The sequence below is a fragment of the Aegilops tauschii genome, chromosome 4 (assembly GCF_002575655.3).
Source record: "Aegilops tauschii subsp. strangulata cultivar AL8/78 chromosome 4, Aet v6.0, whole genome shotgun sequence".
In the NCBI taxonomy this organism is placed as follows: domain Eukaryota; kingdom Viridiplantae; phylum Streptophyta; class Magnoliopsida; order Poales; family Poaceae; genus Aegilops; species Aegilops tauschii.
The window spans coordinates 525,353,319-525,375,186 of NC_053038.3; the positions used below are offsets into that span (position 1 = coordinate 525,353,319).

The 21,868-nt window shown below is 41.8% G+C and overlaps 10 pseudogenes; all 10 read left to right on the forward strand.

Annotated features, from left to right (window-relative positions):
* Nucleotides 1–100: 100 nt before the first annotated feature.
* Nucleotides 101–1,944, forward strand: LOC109783072 (NAC domain-containing protein 92-like; annotated as a pseudogene).
* A 7,936-nt stretch (nt 1,945–9,880) lies between these two features.
* LOC109783054 (NAC domain-containing protein 100-like) lies at nt 9,881–10,792 on the forward strand (annotated as a pseudogene).
* Nucleotides 10,793–11,297: 505 nt separating this feature from the next.
* On the forward strand, nt 11,298–12,367 carry LOC109783044 (NAC domain-containing protein 79-like; annotated as a pseudogene).
* Nucleotides 12,368–12,493: 126 nt separating this feature from the next.
* Nucleotides 12,494–13,770, forward strand: LOC123493816 (NAC domain-containing protein 92-like; annotated as a pseudogene).
* A 133-nt stretch (nt 13,771–13,903) lies between these two features.
* Nucleotides 13,904–14,616, forward strand: LOC141021422 (NAC domain-containing protein 92-like; annotated as a pseudogene).
* A 795-nt stretch (nt 14,617–15,411) lies between these two features.
* Nucleotides 15,412–16,026, forward strand: LOC141021420 (NAC domain-containing protein 92-like; annotated as a pseudogene).
* A 795-nt stretch (nt 16,027–16,821) lies between these two features.
* LOC141021421 (NAC domain-containing protein 92-like) lies at nt 16,822–18,291 on the forward strand (annotated as a pseudogene).
* Nucleotides 18,292–18,321: 30 nt separating this feature from the next.
* LOC123493817 (NAC domain-containing protein 92-like) lies at nt 18,322–19,540 on the forward strand (annotated as a pseudogene).
* A 191-nt stretch (nt 19,541–19,731) lies between these two features.
* On the forward strand, nt 19,732–20,636 carry LOC123493818 (NAC domain-containing protein 92-like; annotated as a pseudogene).
* A 505-nt stretch (nt 20,637–21,141) lies between these two features.
* LOC123493819 (NAC domain-containing protein 92-like) lies at nt 21,142–21,666 on the forward strand (annotated as a pseudogene).
* Nucleotides 21,667–21,868: the final 202 nt, after the last annotated feature.

Here is a 21,868-nt window from a genome sequence, read left to right on the forward strand (position 1 = left end):
CTAGCACTTGTCACCACCTAGACATGGCCCCCACAACAAGACAAGCATCATACAATTGTAAAGGATAGGGAGGCATCTCTATCTATCTACAGAGCTCGCATACATCCATCCACTGCCAATAAAAAATTAAACAAAGCCCAGACAACGTCAAAGCTTCTCTGGAAAGTATCTTGCCAGTACATGCATTCGGTCCTATTTAAGCATCTCACTCCTATATCTCTCTATATCATTGGATTCCTTCCATAGATAGAAACATCTCTATCATTGCCCCCAACATTTCTTCCACCCCAACACACATTTCCCAAAGAGCCTTCGCCATGGCAAGCCACCTTAAAGTTCAGCAACAGAAACAAAAGCCGAATCTACCGCCGGGGTTCAGGTTTCACCCGAAAGACATGGAGATCATCATCTTCTACCTGATCCCCAAGGTTCTGAAAAAAGACTTCGACACGACGGTGGTCAGGGAGGTGGATCTGAAAAAATACGAGCCATGGAATCTCCCAAATGAGGTAAACATGGGGGAGAAGGAGCGATACTTCTTCTCCCAGAAGGACCTCAAGTACCCCAACGGGATACAGACCAACCGGGCCATGAATGCTGGCTATTGGAAGGCTACCGGAAAGGACAAGGAGATCATTCTACCGCCGACCAAAAGTCCCATCGGCATGAAGAAGACACTGGTCTTCTAGAAGGGCAGGGCCCCTAGAGGGAGAAGACAGACTGAATCATGCATGAGTACAAAATCGAGATTAACAAGCAGCCGACACCCAACTTGCCCACCAACATCATCGTAGCCGCCAACATTAATGTGTCTTCCAAGGTATTTTTAGTCCTTGACTAGCAGTACTCAGGTCTGATGAATTCGACTGTACATGCATATCTAGCTTGTGACAATTATTGACTTTCACTAATTTAGTTTATGTATGTTGGTAGGAGGAGTATGTGGTTTGCAGAATTTTCCATAAGAGCACAGGACTGAAGAAGGTGTTGTGATGCCATCATATGCCCTGCCCATTCCTATGTGCATGGGGGCAGAGCAACATCGGGGCTTCCTCGAATCCAGTACATTGGCTCCTCTCATGGACTACGACATGTTGTCGTCACTGGCGCCACCGCCGCTGCTGCCTGCAACTTCTTTGTACCAGATGCATGCCATCGAGGCCGGATCATCCATGATGGGTAGTGTGGCGCTCCCAATGATGAACAACCACTACTTTGGGAACCACCACCACCAGTTGATGGTCGCCCAGCCACAGTCGTCGATGTCATTCAACAACCACACCCAGCAGCAGCAGATGATGCATATGAGTGCAGACCAGGGCTTCATGGTCGGGGTGGATCCTAGGAGTGGTTCATTGTGCATAGTGTCACAGGAGGACGTTATGACTGGCCCGAGCAACAACAACGATGGCAATGGTGGCGCATCAACGTCCAACGAGATGTCGTCGGTCAACATGGGTATGGATGACATTTGGAACTACTAAAGATCAGCTGATCTGAGAGAACATATACTTGTGTGCTTTCATAAAATAATTATCCACCAGAAGATTGGTTGATATATACCAACATCTATATTAGTTTGCACCGCATTTTTGTTTTCAGCATGGTCACAAGAGAGTATGTATGCATTGTCTTGTTGGCCTGCCTCTCTTTTTCTAGTATTGTGTGTGTGTGTGTGTGTGTGTGTGTGTGTGTGTGTGTGTGTGTGTACTGGCTTCTATATGCACCACCCATTAGTGTGTACTTAGCTAAAGTTGCATGTGTTGTAAAATACTTGCCAGTGTCTATATCGTACATGTTTTAAACTTGTGTGGAATAAACTGTTTTTAAATAATGAATATTTTACTGAATGTATTAATGCTCTTCTTGTTTTGGTTGTTTGTGTTTTTAATTGATTTTCTTTTTTAACTCATGTATACTTTTTTCTGGATACACAACGTACATTTTTAGAGCACATGCGAAATATTTTATGGATACACTTTGGACGTTTTTTGAATACATGATGTACATTTAAAAATATACATATTATTGTCGGTACTATGACAAAATGCGTCAAGCACCCAACCGTCCGCCCCACGGTCGCCCCTGGATCAAGCTCAAGGAGGCAGAAGAGATGCATACCAATATCCTCTTCGGTGGTGGTATGCAGAACTTCGTCAAGAAGAACATCAACAATCATATACATCAAGCAAAGCTTGTGCTTGGTGGTGGCATGAGGATCTTTGTCCAAAGGTTCTGCATGAACATCAAACGCTCTCAAGATCAGTAAGTACCAGATCAAGACGCACAACAACGATCGCCGACCAAGACCCGGGAAAGATCCCACCCGACAACAGCTGTCCATAGCTAGCGCGCACTCAGCCAGACATCGACAACAAGCTACTGCCTCACTTACGCGTGGCGCAGTGGTTCTACGCTCGCAGCGCTCTCGCGCCACGGGACCAGCGGGCAGTCATGCCGGACGATGGTGAAGATGCAAGGGGTGACTCACTCACCCACGCCGCCGCATGGTGCACACGCCTATGCCGAGACATGTCGCGCCTCAAGCATGTGTCACCAAGGTCGTTGTTGACAAGACATGGGTCCGTTCCCAGAAGACAGAATACGATGACACATCATCACTCATTTAATGAATCCACCTACCTGGTCGGATCGAGACCACTTTCTTAGCCACAAAGCCATCTGTGGCACCCCTTGGATATAAAAGGAGGGCCGGGCCACATGAAAGGAAGGAGGAAGGAAATGAAAAGAACGAGAGCAAGTAGAACAACGTTGGACACTTGTTAGATCGTCAGTAGGAGCACACTGACTTGTCCATTCCTGAAAAGATTTGTAGCTCTAATCCAGCCGTAAACACACACAAAAAGCAGGAGTAAGGTTTTACGCACCATCCGGCCCGAACCTGGGTAAATCATCATGTCGATTGTGTATATTTTAGTGCGCAGATCCATGCCTTCATGCCCCAATGCCGAACTACCAGAAGGATGTCGCCAGTCCATTGTGTATATTTTCGTGCGCAGATCCATGCCTTCGTGCCCCAATCCCGAACTATCAGAAGGATGTCGCCAGTCCATAGTGTCACGCGTGTGTTCTGCACACGTGTCTCGACAATTATGAACACTTTTTTGAATATGTAGTAACATTTTCCAAATACACGGTGTACATTGTTTTAATGGAAATAATCATTGTTTAAGCATACAAACATTTTTTTACATTGTACATATATTTTCTAATTTTCAAAGGTCATTTTTTGGAAACACTTGAATATTTATTAAAACATTGCGTACATTTTTTTAATGGGATAAACATTTTCTACCTACGGCAAAATTAGTTTTACATTGTATAAATATTTTTTAAATGCCAGACATATTTTTTTGAATTGTCATATTTTTTCTATAAAATGTCAAGTACATTTATAATAGTACTAAACATATTTTTACATTACATGAACATTTTTTTTACATTGTATCCAATTTTTATAAAATGTCACAAAACATTTTTGGAGTAGTGAATATTTTTTTAAATGTAACATACATTTTTTTAATGTATGAAACATTTTTTGAGTTGTCCAAACCTTTTGTACATTGTATAAACACACTTTAAAATGGCACACACATTTTTTAAACACGTGACATTTTTTCAATGTCATAAACATTGTTCGCACACGTGATTAGCATTACTCAAATGCATATTTAACATTTTTAATAAAATGATGTAAAGTGTTTTATGTAATATATATGGGGAAAATACATCATACCACCCGGTGGTAGTTGCCCACATGTCTCATATACTACCATGTGGTAGTATTATGTACCACTTTATCATTCTATGTATGTATACTATATCTAAGATTTCTCAAAGTGACCTATATGAAAAAGTTGCATGTGACTCCAAAGATTTTGTGTATTTTGAAACTACCTTCATATTTGTACACATAAATAATATACTTGAAAACTAGTATATAGTACCTAAATAGTCGAAAATGGCGTTTGGTGGCCGAGCACCCTGCAGGCCGGAATCAGCCTCGTCAGTGCTCGGCGCGATCGGTGCCCAGCGTGCATAAAGCTACCGTATAGCGACTGTATTCATTGAATAGTCTGGTGTACAACACCCGTATTTGCTAGTATTAAATAATCACTGCTGGCTCACGTACACTAGCAGGCACGCGAGTGCAGCACAGCTGCATGTCTCGTTCACGCGCGCAACAGTCCCTGCCTCATGTACACGGCACGGAATTGACTCGGTCAACATGTTTGGTTTTCTTGTTTTTCTTTGAATTTCTCTTATTCAACATTATATTTCAGTTTTCACCTTTTTTTTCACTTGGTTTTTATTTTTTTCGTTTTTCATTATACTTCTTCCCATACACGAAAAACATTTTTTCCTTTCGTTTTTCATTATACTTCTTCCCATACGCGAAAAATATTTTTTAATAAGCGATCAACATTTTTGGGTATACACGTGCAACGTAGTCTGAACGTTTATTCAATATTTTTCACAAACTTGTTCAACACTTTGATACTTTATTCAACATTTGTTTAAAATACTTGGTCGACATTTTTATATATTCGTTCCGCATTGTTTAGTATGTCTTCAACTTTTCGAATAATTTATTCAGCAATTTTCAAATTCTAGTTTAACATTTCCCATACACTCGTCAAGATTTTTTAATACATGTTCAATAGTTTTAAATGCTTATTAAACATTTTCAAATTTTTTGTTCATCATTTTTTTCATATCTCTGGGTCAACGTTTTCTATTACTTATTTCAGCATTTTTTTCAAAATTACTTGTTCAACTTTTTTTCCAAATCGTTGTTCAACATTTTTTAATATTTATTTCACCGTTTCTTCAAATACTTGTTCAACGTCTTATAAAATACATGATCAACTTTCTCATTCACATATGTATTCCATTGTATCATTTTGTCTAGATGATACTGATTTTTCAGGTTTGCATTCCCCCCCTTATTTTTAGAATGATTACTTAACTTTTCTTAACCTGAAGCAGAAAACTCCACATTAAGCGAACCTTAGTCAAAGAGAAAACTACAGTTTTGGGTTAATTTTTTTTGGGGGGGGGGGGGGGGGGGGGCTGCATATTAGGTGATACACCAAGCAAAAGCAACACAAATACAGGACCAAACAAAAGATTTCACATTTGGAAACAGATCATGTCCAACTAAATTCTTCTGACAACAAACGATACTACGGATTCTGAGATTTCGCTAAACAGGTGAAAAAGTTACTATCAGTCTGAGGGCAAGCCGTTGCAATCAAACAGCCGCTCGACAAGGTGTGGATGCGGCACATTGATGCAGGTGCTTAGATCAGATTATAAGGGGTGGTACATATGTGAACACAAAACAGAGCACAACCATGCACTATCAGTTAACCGCATGGACAAGCTGCACTGGAAGTCGCACCGGCACATAGATAGGTATACCAGAGACTTGGTGAAGCAGCTAAGAGAAAACAATATCAGCAGCTACGCTTACTCTGGCTAGGAAGCGAACTGGGAAAGATCACATCGCATGGTCCCTCCGGCCAGTTAACAAACCATGAGCTGCGCCACTTCGTCCAACTTGGTGTATCAAATTTCCAGGACAAATCGTCACTGTGTAACCACCAACTTAATATGCCCATTTTAGTGCACGAAATCACCTGAAAACATCATTTCTTTCTTTCTTTCTTTCTTTCTTTCTTTCTTTTCGAGTCATGAAAACATCATTTCTTGCTTGACGGGTTTAAAGAAAAGAGAAATTGTGCATAATTCAAATTGTTTTGCCTGCCACATCTCTGAATGACATTTTTCCTTCAAATGCATTAATTGTCTAGATGCATTTTCCAAATTACTTTTGCATCACAATTTTTTGTTAGAAAATTCTGGTGACAAATTTCCTTTTTAACACGTAAACACAGCCACCCTCGCACGGATTCAGATTTTGATGAAATTTTCACACGCTATCAACAAAAATGCGTTCGGATTGTTTGTCGTTTTATACAAGCATTTTTTTAAAACAACCGCTCCCCTAGCACTAATAATTTCGTTACCAATTGAACAGACACCTCCCCCCTTAGTTCTTTGATGTCATACCGTAATTGCGGCTCATGTCAACCCCATGGCACTCCAAGTGTACTAATCGGCATTTTCTAGGTGTGAAAATTCCAAGAAATCCTCATATTTTATATGCACATGGGCAGAAGATAAATCACACATATGGAATAATATTTATTGTCGACCCCTTTAACAAAGGATGGAAACCGTTTGACTATTTTTTGCCAACCACAGATGTTACCCAATGTTCCTAATCATTTCAATAAGATGCACTCTACCATTTTTTATGGCGACTTTTTTTCCAGAGGAAGCTAGACAAAAATTATGCTATTTTTTCATTTTAAATAATATTTCTTATTTCTTAAGCAGCTAAAAAAACACGTTGTGTGCTCATATTCTATTTTTAAATGAATTGCGGTCACCAGGTTTGTCACCGGTTTTATTTGTATTTTCTAACTAGCACTGCATTAACTTGTACGAAGAACCGTTTTTGGGTTTGTTGCATCATAGTAGTTGATATTCCCCGCACACCCAACCAAATCCCGAAACTAGAAGAAGCAGAAATTTTGACAGATCTGCCAAATGATTACCTGAATGGCACTCCACGGAGAAGAATTCCATCCCATCGATGACGAAATCGCTCATGTCCAATGTGCCAGATTTTTCCTTTTAGAATATTCAGTGTGCCAGATGAAGGGGACGACCCGTGCATCGCCTCCAAATAAATGTAACAGTATCATTAGTTGGGCCATCCCATAGCATTTAATGACACACCAGGCCGGCCCTAGCACCACATGTGAAAAAAATCGGTTACACACACGGCCCCCGTACAACACTAGCACAGCAGCGAGGCCCCGATGTATTTCAACTTTAGCAGTCCCCGTATAGTTACGTGGAAACGGGCGCGCGCACATCGCGACGCTGCATTGCGCGACGCGAGATTCCGGCCTGCACGGTGCTCCGCCACCAAAACGCCACACCCCTAAATAGTGGGATATATACTACCCAAATAGTCTTATATACTACATACCACACGTACACACTCTTGATTCTGACAGATACTACATACAACATATAAAACTCACGTGAGAATAACTACCACTGGGTGGTAGGAAACATTTGTCATATATATATTTTTTGCTCAGGCGGTGGCATCAAGGACGCACGTTGTGTGTTGGGATTTGGTCTTTCCTCTTCCCTCCTTTTCATTTCCTCTATATTAGATGATCACTTAGTACTTACTCATATAGACAAACTGAACCATGCACCACGGTTTGTGCAACAATTTTGTAGACTGGCAAAGTGATAGGGTGACAGTCCTCGGGCCAAGCGCATTTGTTACCTAGCCCACAAAAGGTGCTTGTTTTTTCCACTGCCTGCAGTGCCTTAGAGCATATCTAGCAGATCCTCACGTCCCGTGCAAATTTAGCCCCCCCCCCCCCCCCCCCCCCCCGCGCTATAATTATCTGAACTACAACAAATGTTCGAATCCGAATAATTAAAACAATAACGAATGGCCCCGAATGAAAAAAACATACTTGTTGAAGGGCATATATGCGAAGTGCCTGTTTTAAATTACCCAAGAATATATTTTGTTTTTGCTCCAAAATTATCATAAAAACAATATGACAAGGTTTTTTCTTACTTGTTTAGTAGTCTCAAAAAAGGTTATCTCATTGTCTTTCCGTTTAGTGCTATAGTTAAAAATATGGTAAATGCTACTAAAATAATTTTGGCATTTGTCTAAAGAGGCACTTTTACTATTTATCTGTTTTCCAAATTACTACCGAGTGATGGCGTGCAGGTTAATGAGTAGTGAATATAATGTGAAGATGGCATGTGTCTGTTGCGACGAAAATAGATTGTTAGTACTATTTCCATATATTCTTTTTCGCAAACTAAGGTATCTACATGTATCAATGCCTATCTTATTTTGATCACGAATGCAATATTCCTTTTCTGCTCGTATATGTACATTTTATGATCAAAAAAAGGAGAAGGATTGAGAAGTAGATATTGTTATATGTAATATATATTTCTGTATTTGTTTGCTAGCTATTATAATTTTCTTGCCGGAATTTTGTTTTCATTTAAGTTGTATCCTAAAACCAATCTTATCATCGTCGATCTACAAAATGATATATTAAATGTCTAACCTTGTGGAAGGCAAGTAGCACATGTAACGCCCCATTTTAGTCCACACGATAAGCACAAAGCCATGCACACCTGGAGGCGTGGGTAGATCCATATATCTTATGCCAGATTTTTGAGTAAAAGAAAACATGCCGGAAGATCATGGCACACAGACTTACCTACAATGGTACACGACGATCCGAAAACTGAGTAAAAACCAAGCAACTGATGTATATCTCTAGGCGCATGACAGTGACGTGCGTTTGTGTACATCCATGCATGTGTGTGTGTGTGTGTGTGTGCATGCAGAGCATGAATTATACCGGTCCCTCTTATGTATGCGAGAATTACTGACACTCGTAGGCACCACCTTGTACCCAACATAATAAATAATCCATCGAAGCTCCTCTCCTTATCACACATTGTCTAGAGAAGGCACACGGTTTTCGTGTAATCCTACATAGGCTATATACAATATATTAATGCATAGGATGGAATATATAAACTCGCAGATTTCACCTCCAGGTCTTGTATATAGGGTGGAATGCATACATAGGGTACATATTAAACAACACATGGTTGCTTTGCAGTGCAAAGCTAGGCATCAATAGCAAGGTAGGGCATATCAAGAGGAGTACATATGCATACATTAATGAGAATGACAAGAAACCAAAAGAGTTCAATCTGCCATGACATGGCTTGGATAGATTCGAGAAACCTAGCACTATTCACCAACTGGGCATGGCCCCCATGGCAAGAGAAGCAACACACAGTTGTAAAGGATAGGGATGTATCTTTATCTATCTAGCTAGCTAGCATACATCCATCCACTGCCAATATAAAAAAATTAAACAAAGCCCAGTAAACGTCACAGCTTCTCTGGAAAGTGTCAATGCCAGTACACGCATTCGGTCGTATTTAAGCATCCCCCTCTCATATATTTCCAACTTATAAAGGTTGGAGTTGGTCGTGAGTTCACATGCGGGAACATGCAAATACACAAATGCACTTCTATCCACATGTGAGACTAGCAACTTTCTAAAAGATAGAATAAACGAATGTTATTTTTGTGAGACCTATCCCGAATAAACAAATACACTACTACCCTAATATGAGAATAACACTTATTAAAACACATATTATAAATGCATACGACTCCAGTTCAAAATCATGTCATTTATATTAATTTCTCCGCCCAACCAATTCTTCCAGTTCTATAGCATCACAGAAGTGAGTGAACACATTTTTTTTTGCAGGGGAGAGAGTGAACACATTGCAATTTCAACGTGGTCATACACGTTGTCCTCCTACGAGATCCACGATCTTGTGCATTCGAATTACTCACGACCATTCACCTATATTTTAATATTTCAAATGTTATCTCACTGTAAATCTCGTGAATGACCTACAATGACCGTTTAAAAATCATCAATGGGTACAAAATGACTTTTGTTATATTTACGCTCTCTTTTCAATTATATAAACCATGCAATAGTTGTACGACATCATCACATTTTGATGATATCTTAATGCAGCAGTATCTCGTCATCTTTTTATGGTTCAGTAGCAACGCACGGGCATTGTGCTAGTCTCTATATATCATTGAATTCCTTCCATAGATAGACACATACCTATCGTTGCCCCCAACATTTGTTCCACGCCAGCACACATTTCCAGAAGAGCCTCCGCCATGTCAAGCCACCTTCAAGTTCAGTAGTAGAAACAACAGCTGAATATGCCTACGGGTTTCAGGTTTCACCCGACGGACATGAATATCACCATCTCCTACCTGATCCCCAAGGTGTTGAAGAAATCCTTTGACACGACGATGGTAAAGGAGGTGGATATGAAAAAAATACGAGCTATGGAATCTCCCAAATGAGGTAAACATGGGGAGAAGGAGCAACACTTCTTCTCCCATAAGTACCTCAAGTACCCCCACCGGGATACGGACCAACCGGGCCATGAACGCTGGCTATTGGAAGGCTACCAGAAAGGAAAATGAGATCATTCTACCCCGACCAACAGTCTCATCAGGATGAAGAAGATACTGGTCTTCTACAAGGGCAGGGCCCCTAGGGGGCAAGGGGGAGAAAATAAAATCGATCATGTACGAGTATAGAATCGAGATCGGCAAGTAGTCGGCACCCGACTTGCCCACCGACTTCGTCGAAGCCGCCACCATTAATGTGTCTTCCAAGGTATTTTTAGTCCTTGACTAGTAGTACTAATGACTGATGAATTCTCTTGTACATACATATCTAACTAGTGAGAATTATTGATTTTCACTAATTTAGTTTATGTACGTTGGTAGGAGGAGTATGTGGTCTGCAGAATTTTCCATAAGAGCACGGGACTGAAGAAGGTGGTGATGCCGTCATATGCCCCGCCTAGTCTTATCTCCATTGGGGCAGAGCGGCATCGGGACTTCCTCGAATCCGGTACATTGACTCCTCTCATGGACTACGACGTGTTATTGTCACTAGCGCCACCGCCGCTGCTGCCTGCAACTTCTGTGCACCAGATGCTTGCCATCGGGGCAGAATCATCCATGATAGGTAGTGTGGCGCTCCAAACTTCTGTGTACATATTTTTACATTAGACAAACATTTTGTTTTATGTTTCATCCAATTTTTTTTAAAATATCACAAAAACATTTTGGACTACTGAACTTTTTTTAAATGTAACATACATTTTTTGAATGTATGAAATATTTTTTAAATTGCATGAACCTTTTGTAAATTGTACAAAAACTGTTTAAAGTGGCACTTATAATTTTTTAAACACGTGACATTTTTCACCACCTGGACATGGCACCCACAGCAAGACAAGCGGCAGACAGTTGTAAAGGATAGGGAGGTATGTCTATATATCTAGCTAGCTCGCATACATCCATCCACTGCCAATAATAACAAATTAAACAAAGCCCAGACAACGTCAAAGCTTCTCTAGAATGTATCTTGCCAGTACATGCATTCGGTCCTATTTAAGCATCTCCCTCCTATACCTCTATATATCATTGAATTCCTTCCATAGATAGACACATATCTATCATTGCCCCCAACATTTGTTCCAAACCAGCACACATTTGCCAAAGAGCCTTCATCATGGCAAGCCACCTTCAAGTTCAGATGCAGAAACAACAGCTGAATTTTCCGCCAGGGTTCAGGTTTCACTCGACAAACATGGAGATCATCATCTTCTACCTGGTCCCCAAGGTTCCAATGAAAGCCTTCGAGACGACGATAGTAAGGGAGGTGGATATGAAAAAATACGACCTATGGAATCTCCCAAATGAAGTAAACATCGGGGAGAAGGAGCGATACTTCTTCTCCTATAAGGACCTCAAGTACCCCACCGGGATACGGACCAACCGGGCCATGAATGCTGGCTATTGGAAGGCTACCCAAAGGACAAGGAGATCATTATACCGCCGACCAAAAGTCTCATCGGCATGAAGAAGACACTGGTGTTCTACAAGGGTTGGGCCCCTAGGGGGAGGAAGACAAACTGGATCATGCATGAGTACAGAATCGAGATCGACAAGCAGCCGACACCCAACTTGCCCACCAACATAGTCGAAGCCACCACCATTAATGTGTCTTCCAAGGTATTTTTAGTCCTTGACTAGTAGTACTCATGACTGATTAATTCTCTTGTACATGCATATCTAGATAGTGACAATTATTGATCTTAACAATTTTGGTTTGTGTATGTTGGTAGGAGGAGTATGTGGTCTGCAGAATTTTCCATAAGAGCACGGGACTGAAGAAGGTGGTGATGCTATGCCCCGCCCAGTCTTATGTTCATTGGGGCAGAGCAGTTTCGGGGCTTCCTCGAATCCAGTACATTGGCTCCTCTCATGGACTATGACGTGTTGTTGTCACTGACGCCACCACCGCCGCTGCCTGGAACTTCTGTGTACTAGATGCTTGCCATCGGGGCCGGATCATTCATGATGGGCAGTGTGGCGCTCCCAACTTATGTATACATATTTTTACATAAGACAAACATTTTGCTTTACATTGCATCCAATTTTTTTAAAAGGTCACAAATACATTTTTGTACTAGTGAACATTTTTAAAATATATGAACTATTTTTTAAATGACGCGAACCTTTCTTAAACTCTATAAACACTTCTTAAAATGGCACTTACATTTTTTTATAGACGTGACATTTTTCACCACCTGGATATGGCCCCCACAGCAATACAATCAGCGTACAATTGTAAAGGATAGGGAGGCATGTCTATCTATCTAGCTAGCACGCATTCATCCATCCAGTGCCAATAAAAATAAATTAAATGCAGCCCGGACAACGTCAAAGCTTATATGGAAAGTATCTTGCCAGTACATGCATTCGGTCCTATTTAAGCATCTCCTCCTATATCTGTATATATCATGGAAATTCCTTCCATAGATAGAAACTTCTGTATCATTGCCCCCAACATTTGTTCCACCCTAGCACAAATTTTCCAAAGAGCCTTCGCCATGGCAAGCCACCTTCAAGTTCAGCAGAAAAAAGAACAACTGAATCTTCCACCAGGGTTCGGGTTTCACCTGACGAACATGGAGATCATCATCTTCTACCTGGTCCCCAAGGTTCTGAAGAAAGCCTTTGACACGACAATGGTAAGGGAGGTGGATATGAAAAAATACGAGCTATGGAATCTCCCAAATGAGGTAAACATGGGGGAGAAGGAGAGATACTTCTTCTCCTAGAAAGACCTCAAGTACCCCACCGGGATACAAACTAACCGGGGCAAGAACGCTGGGTATTGGAAGGCTACCGGAAAGGACAAGGAGATCATTCTTCCGCCGACCTAAAGTCTCATCGGCATGAAGAAGACACTGATCTTCTACAAGGGCAGGGCCCCTAGGGGGAGGAAGACAAACTGGATGATGCATGAGTACATAATCGAGATCGACAAGCAGCCGACACCCAACTTGCCCACCAACATTGTCGAAGCCGCCACCAATAATGTGTCTTCCAAGGTAATTTTAGTCCTTGACTAGTAGTACTCATGACTGATGAATTCTCTTGTACATACATATCTACCTACTGACAATTATTGATTTTAACTAATTTAGTTTATGTATATTGGTAGGAGGAGTATGTTGTCTGCAGAATTTTCCATAAGAGCACATAACTGAAGAAGGTGGTGATGCCTTCATATGCCCCGCCCAGTCTTTCGTCCATTGGGGCAGAGCGGCATCGGGGCTTCGTCGAATCCAGTACATTGGCTCCTCTCATGGACTACGACGTGTTGTTGTCACTAGCGCCACTGCCGCTGCTGCCTACAACTTATGTGTACCAGATGCGTCCCATCGGTGCCGGATCATCCATGATGGGTAGTGTAACGCTCCCAATTTATGTGTACATATTTTCACATTAGACAAACATTTTGTTTCACATTGCATCCAATTTTTTTAAAATGTCACAAAAACAGTTTTGGACTAGTGAACATTTTTAAATTGTAACACACATTTTTTGAATTGTGAAACATTTTTTTAAATTGGGTGAACCTTTCTTAAAATGTATAAACACTTTTTAAAATGGCACTTACATTTTTTTAAACACGTGACATTTTTCACCACCTGGACATGGCCCCCACAGCAATACAATCAGCGTACAATTGTAAAGGATAGGGACGCATGTCTATCTATCTAGCTAGCACGCATTCATCCATCCAGTGCCAATAAAAATAAATTAAATGCAGCCCGGACAACGTCAAAGCTTATATGGAAAGTATCTTGCCAGTACATGCATTCGGTCCTATTTAAGCATCTCCTCCTATATCTGTATATATCATGGAAATTCCTTCCATAGATAGAAACTTCTGTATCATTGCCCCCAACATTTGTTCCACCCTAGCACAAATTTTCCAAAGAGCCTTCGCCATGGCAAGCCACCTTCAAGTTCAGCAGAAAAAAGAACAACTGAATCTTCCACCAGGGTTCGGGTTTCACCTGACGAACATGGAGATCATCATCTTCTACCTGGTCCCCAAGGTTCTGAAGAAAGCCTTTGACACGACAATGGTAAGGGAGGTGGATATGAAAAAATACGAGCTATGGAATCTCCCAAATGAGGTAAACATGGGGGAGAAGGAGAGATACTTCTTCTCCTAGAAAGACCTCAAGTACCCCACCGGGATACAAACTAACCGGGGCAAGAACGCTGGGTATTGGAAGGCTACCGGAAAGGACAAGGAGATCATTCTTCCGCCGACCTAAAGTCTCATCGGCATGAAGAAGACACTGATCTTCTACAAGGGCAGGGCCCCTAGGGGGAGGAAGACAAACTGGATGATGCATGAGTACATAATCGAGATCGACAAGCAGCCGACACCCAACTTGCCCACCAACATTGTCGAAGCCGCCACCAATAATGTGTCTTCCAAGGTAATTTTAGTCCTTGACTAGTAGTACTCATGACTGATGAATTCTCTTGTACATACATATCTACCTACTGACAATTATTGATTTTAACTAATTTAGTTTATGTATATTGGTAGGAGGAGTATGTTGTCTGCAGAATTTTCCATAAGAGCACATAACTGAAGAAGGTGGTGATGCCTTCATATGCCCCGCCCAGTCTTTCGTCCATTGGGGCAGAGCGGCATCGGGGCTTCGTCGAATCCAGTACATTGGCTCCTCTCATGGACTACGACGTGTTGTTGTCACTAGCGCCACTGCCGCTGCTGCCTACAACTTATGTGTACCAGATGCGTCCCATCGGTGCCGGATCATCCATGATGGGTAGTGTAACGCTCCCAATTTATGTGTACATATTTTCACATTAGACAAACATTTTGTTTCACATTGCATCCAATTTTTTTAAAATGTCACAAAAACAGTTTTGGACTAGTGAACATTTTTAAATTGTAACACACATTTTTTGAATTGTGAAACATTTTTTTAAATTGGGTGAACCTTTCTTAAAATGTATAAACACTTTTTAAAATGGCACTTACATTTTTTTAAACACGTGACATTTTTCACCACCTGGACATGGCCCCCACAGCAAGACAATCAGCGTACAATTGTAAAGGATAGGGACGCATGTCTATCTATCTAGCTAGCACGCATTCATCCATCCAGTGCCAATAAAAATAAATTAAATGCAGCCCGGACAACGTCAAAGCTTATATGGAAAGTATCTTGCCAGTACATGCATTCGGTCCTATTTAAGCATCTCCTCCTATATCTGTATATATCATGGAAATTCCTTCCATAGATAGAAACTTCTGTATCATTGCCCCCAACATTTGTTCCACCCTAGCACAAATTTTCCAAAGAGCCTTCGCCATGGCAAGCCACCTTCAAGTTCAGCAGAAAAAAGAACAACTGAATCTTCCACCAGGGTTCGGGTTTCACCTGACGAACATGGAGATCATCATCTTCTACCTGGTCCCCAAGGTTCTGAAGAAAGCCTTTGACACGACAATGGTAAGGGAGGTGGATATGAAAAAATACGAGCTATGGAATCTCCCAAATGAGGTAAACATGGGGGAGAAGGAGAGATACTTCTTCTCCTAGAAAGACCTCAAGTACCCCACCGGGATACAAACTAACCGGGGCAAGAACGCTGGGTATTGGAAGGCTACCGGAAAGGACAAGGAGATCATTCTTCCGCCGACCTAAAGTCTCATCGGCATGAAGAAGACACTGATCTTCTACAAGGGCAGGGCCCCTAGGGGGAGGAAGACAAACTGGATGATGCATGAGTACATAATCGAGATCGACAAGCAGCCGACACCCAACTTGCCCACCAACATTGTCGAAGCCGCCACCAATAATGTGTCTTCCAAGGTAATTTTAGTCCTTGACTAGTAGTACTCATGACTGATGAATTCTCTTGTACATACATATCTACCTACTGACAATTATTGATTTTAACTAATTTAGTTTATGTATATTGGTAGGAGGAGTATGTTGTCTGCAGAATTTTCCATAAGAGCACATAACTGAAGAAGGTGGTGATGCCTTCATATGCCCCGCCCAGTCTTTCGTCCATTGGGGCAGAGCGGCATCGGGGCTTCGTCGAATCCAGTACATTGGCTCCTCTCATGGACTACGACGTGTTGTTGTCACTAGCGCCACTGCCGCTGCTGCCTACAACTTATGTGTACCAGATGCGTCCCATCGGTGCCGGATCATCCATGATGGGTAGTGTAACGCTCCCAATTTATGTGTACATATTTTCACATTAGACAAACATTTTGTTTCACATTGCATCCAATTTTTTTAAAATGTCACAAAAACAGTTTTGGACTAGTGAACATTTTTAAATTGTAACACACATTTTTTGAATTGTGAAACATTTTTTTAAATTGGGTGAACCTTTCTTAAAATGTATAAACACTTTTTAAAATGGCACTTACATTTTTTTAAACACGTGACATTTTTCACCACCTGGACATGGCCCCCACAGCAAGACAATCAGCGTACAATTGTAAAGGATAGGGACGCATGTCTATCTATCTAGCTAGCACGCATTCATCCATCCAGTGCCAATAAAAATAAATTAAATGCAGCCCGGACAACGTCAAAGCTTATATGGAAAGTATCTTGCCAGTACATGCATTCGGTCCTATTTAAGCATCTCCTCCTATATCTGTATATATCATGGAAATTCCTTCCATAGATAGAAACTTCTGTATCATTGCCCCCAACATTTGTTCCACCCTAGCACAAATTTTCCAAAGAGCCTTCGCCATGGCAAGCCACCTTCAAGTTCAGCAGAAAAAAGAACAACTGAATCTTCCACCAGGGTTCGGGTTTCACCTGACGAACATGGAGATCATCATCTTCTACCTGGTCCCCAAGGTTCTGAAGAAAGCCTTTGACACGACAATGGTAAGGGAGGTGGATATGAAAAAATACGAGCTATGGAATCTCCCAAATGAGGTAAACATGGGGGAGAAGGAGAGATACTTCTTCTCCTAGAAAGACCTCAAGTACCCCACCGGGATACAAACTAACCGGGGCAAGAACGCTGGGTATTGGAAGGCTACCGGAAAGGACAAGGAGATCATTCTTCCGCCGACCTAAAGTCTCATCGGCATGAAGAAGACACTGATCTTCTACAAGGGCAGGGCCCCTAGGGGGAGGAAGACAAACTGGATGATGCATGAGTACATAATCGAGATCGACAAGCAGCCGACACCCAACTTGCCCACCAACATTGTCGAAGCCGCCACCAATAATGTGTCTTCCAAGGTAATTTTAGTCCTTGACTAGTAGTACTCATGACTGATGAATTCTCTTGTACATACATATCTACCTACTGACAATTATTGATTTTAACTAATTTAGTTTATGTATATTGGTAGGAGGAGTATGTTGTCTGCAGAATTTTCCATAAGAGCACATAACTGAAGAAGGTGGTGATGCCTTCATATGCCCCGCCCAGTCTTTCGTCCATTGGGGCAGAGCGGCATCGGGGCTTCGTCGAATCCAGTACATTGGCTCCTCTCATGGACTACGACGTGTTGTTGTCACTAGCGCCACTGCCGCTGCTGCCTACAACTTATGTGTACCAGATGCGTCCCATCGGTGCCGGATCATCCATGATGGGTAGTGTAACGCTCCCAATTTATGTGTACATATTTTCACATTAGACAAACATTTTGTTTCACATTGCATCCAAATTTTTTAAAATGTCACAAAAACAGTTTTGGACTAGTGAACATTTTTAAATTGTAACACACATTTTTTGAATTGTGAAACATTTTTTTAAATTGGGTGAACCTTTCTTAAAATGTATAAACACTTTTTAAAATGGCACTTACATTTTTTTAAACACGTGACATTTTTCACCACCTGGACATGGCCCCCACAGCAAGACAAGCAGCATACAGTTGTAAAGAATAGGGACGCATGTCTATCTATCTAGCTAGCACGCATTCATCCATCCAGTGCCAATAAAAACAAATTAAACGAAGCCCGGACAATGTCAAAGCTTCTCTGGAAAGTATCTTGCCAGTACATGCATTCGGTCCTATTTAAGCATCTCCGTCCTATATCTGTATATATCATTGAATTCCTTCCTTAGATAGAAACATCTGTATCATTGCCTCCAACATTTGTTCCACCCCAGCACACATTTTCCAAAGAGCCTTCGCCATGGCAAGCCACCTTCAAGTTTAGCAGAAAAAACAACAACTGAATCTGCCACCAGGATTCGGGTTTCACCCGACGAACATGGAGATCATCATCTTCTACCTGGTCCCCAAGGTTCTGAAGAAAGCCTTCGACACGACGATGGTAAGGGAGGTGGATATGAAAAAATACGAGCTATGGAATCTCCCAAATGAGGTAAACATGGGGGAGAAGGAGCGATACTCCTTCTCCTAGAAAGACCTCAAGTACCCCACCGGGATACAGACTAACCGGGCCATGAACGGTGGCTATTGTAAGGCTACCGGAAAGGACAAGGAGATCATTCTACCACCGACCTAAAGTCTCATCGGCATGAAGAAGTTACTGATCTTCTACAAGGGCAGGGCCCCTAGGGGGAGGAAGACAAACTGGATGATGCATGAGTACATAATCGAGATCGACAAGCAGCCGACACCCAACTTGCCCACCAACATCGTCGAAGCCGCCACCAATAATGTGTCTTCCAAGGTAATTTTAGTCCTTGACTAGTAGTACTCATGACTGATGAATTCTCTTGTACATACATATCTACCTACTGACAATTATTGATTTTAACTAATTTAGTTTATGTATATTGGTAGGAGGAGTATGTTGTCTGCAGAATTTTCCATAAGAGCACATAACTGAAGAAGGTGGTGATGCCTTCATATGCCCCGCCCAGTCTTTCGTCCATTGGGGCAGAGCGGCATCGGGGCTTCGTCGAATCCAGTACATTGGCTCCTCTCATGGACTACGACGTGTTGTTGTCACTAGCGCCACTGCCGCTGCTGCCTACAACTTATGTGTACCAGATGCGTCCCATCGGTGCCGGATCATCCATGATGGGTAGTGTAACGCTCCCAATTTATGTGTACATATTTTCACATTAGATAAACATTTTGTTTCACATTGCATCCAAATTTTTTAAAATGTCACAAAAACAGTTTTGGACTAGTGAACATTTTTAAATTGTAACACACATTTTTTGAATTGTGAAACATTTTTTTAAATTGGGTGAACCTTTCTTAAAATGTATAAACACTTTTTAAAATGGCACTTACATTTTTTTAAACACGTGACATTTTTCACCACCTGGACATGGCCCCCACAGCAAGACAAGCAGCATACAGTTGTAAAGAATAGGGACGCATGTCTATCTATCTAGCTAGCACGCATTCATCCATCCAGTGCCAATAAAAACAAATTAAACGAAGCCCGGACAATGTCAAAGCTTCTCTGGAAAGTATCTTGCCAGTACATGCATTCGGTCCTATTTAAGCATCTCCATCCTATATCTGTATATATCATTGAATTCCTTCCTTAGATAGAAACATCTGTATCATTGCCTCCAACATTTGTTCCACCCCAGCACACATTTTCCAAAGAGCCTTCGCCATGGCAAGCCACCTTCAAGTTTAGCAGAAAAAACAACAACTGAATCTGCCACCAGGGTTCGGGTTTCACCCGACGAACATGGAGATCATCATCTTCTACCTGGTCCCCAAGGTTCTGAAGAAAGCCTTCGACACGACGATGGTAAGGGAGGTGGATATGAAAAAATACGAGCTATGGAATCTCCCAAATGAGGTAAACATGGGGGAGAAGGAGCGATACTCCTTCTCCTAGAAAGACCTCAAGTACCCCACCGGGATACAGACTAACCGGGCCATGAACGGTGGCTATTGTAAGGCTACCGGAAAGGACAAGGAGATCATTCTACCACCGACCTAAAGTCTCATCGGCATGAAGAAGTTACTGATCTTCTACAAGGGCAGGGCCCCTAGGGGGAGGAAGACAAACTGAATGATGCATGAGTACATAATCGAGATCGACAAGCAGCCGACACCCAACTTGCCCACCAACATCGTCGAAGCCGCCACCAATAATGTGTCTTCCAAGGTAATTTTAGTCCTTGACTAGTAGTACTCATGACTGATGAATTCTCTTGTACATACATATCTACCTACTGACAATTATTGATTTTAACTAATTTAGTTTATGTATATTGGTAGGAGGAGTATGTTGTCTGCAGAATTTTCCATAAGAGCACATAACTGAAGAAGGTGGTGATGCCTTCATATGCCCCGCCCAGTCTTTCGTCCATTGGGGCAGAGCGGCATCGGGGCTTCGTCGAATCCAGTACATTGGCTCCTCTCATGGACTACGACGTGTTGTTGTCACTAGCGCCACTGCCGCTGCTGCCTACAACTTATGTGTACCAGATGCGTCCCATCGGTGCCGGATCATCCATGATGGGTAGTGTAACGCTCCCAATTTATGTGTACATATTTTCACATTAGACAAACATTTTGTTTCACATTGCATCCAAATTTTTTAAAATGTCACAAAAACAGTTTTGGACTAGTGAACATTTTTAAATTGTAACACACATTTTTTGAATTGTGAAACATTTTTTTAAATTGGGTGAACCTTTCTTAAAATGTATAAACACTTTTTAAAATGGCACTTACATTTTTTTAAACACGTGACATTTTTCACCACCTGGACATGGCCCCCACAGCAAGACAAGCAGCATACAGTTGTAAAGAATAGGGACGCATGTCTATCTATCTAGCTAGCACGCATTCATCCATCCAGTGCCAATAAAAACAAATTAAACGAAGCCCGGACAATGTCAAAGCTTCTCTGGAAAGTATCTTGCCAGTACATGCATTCGGTCCTATTTAAGCATCTCCGTCCTATATCTGTATATATCATTGAATTCCTTCCTTAGATAGAAACATCTGTATCATTGCCTCCAACATTTGTTCCACCCCAGCACACATTTTCCAAAGAGCCTTCGCCATGGCAAGCCACCTTCAAGTTTAGCAGAAAAAACAACAACTGAATCTGCCACCAGGGTTCGGGTTTCACCCGACGAACATGGAGATCATCATCTTCTACCTGGTCCCCAAGGTTCTGAAGAAAGCCTTCGACACGACGATGGTAAGGGAGGTGGATATGAAAAAATACGAGCTATGGAATCTCCCAAATGAGGTAAACATGGGGGAGAAGGAGCGATACTCCTTCTCCTAGAAAGACCTCAAGTACCCCACCGGGATACAGACTAACCGGGCCATGAACGGTGGCTATTGTAAGGCTACCGGAAAGGACAAGGAGATCATTCTACCACCGACCTAAAGTCTCATCGGCATGAAGAAGTTACTGATCTTCTACAAGGGCAGGGCCCCTAGGGGGAGGAAGACAAACTGGATGATGCATGAGTACATAATCGAGATCGACAAGCAGCCGACACCCAACTTGCCCACCAACATCGTCGAAGCCGCCACCAATAATGTGTCTTCCAAGGTAATTTTAGTCCTTGACTAGTAGTACTCATGACTGATGAATTCTCTTGTACATACATATCTACCTACTGACAATTATTGATTTTAACTAATTTAGTTTATGTATATTGGTAGGAGGAGTATGTTGTCTGCAGAATTTTCCATAAGAGCACATAACTGAAGAAGGTGGTGATGCCTTCATATGCCCCGCCCAGTCTTTCGTCCATTGGGGCAGAGCGGCATCG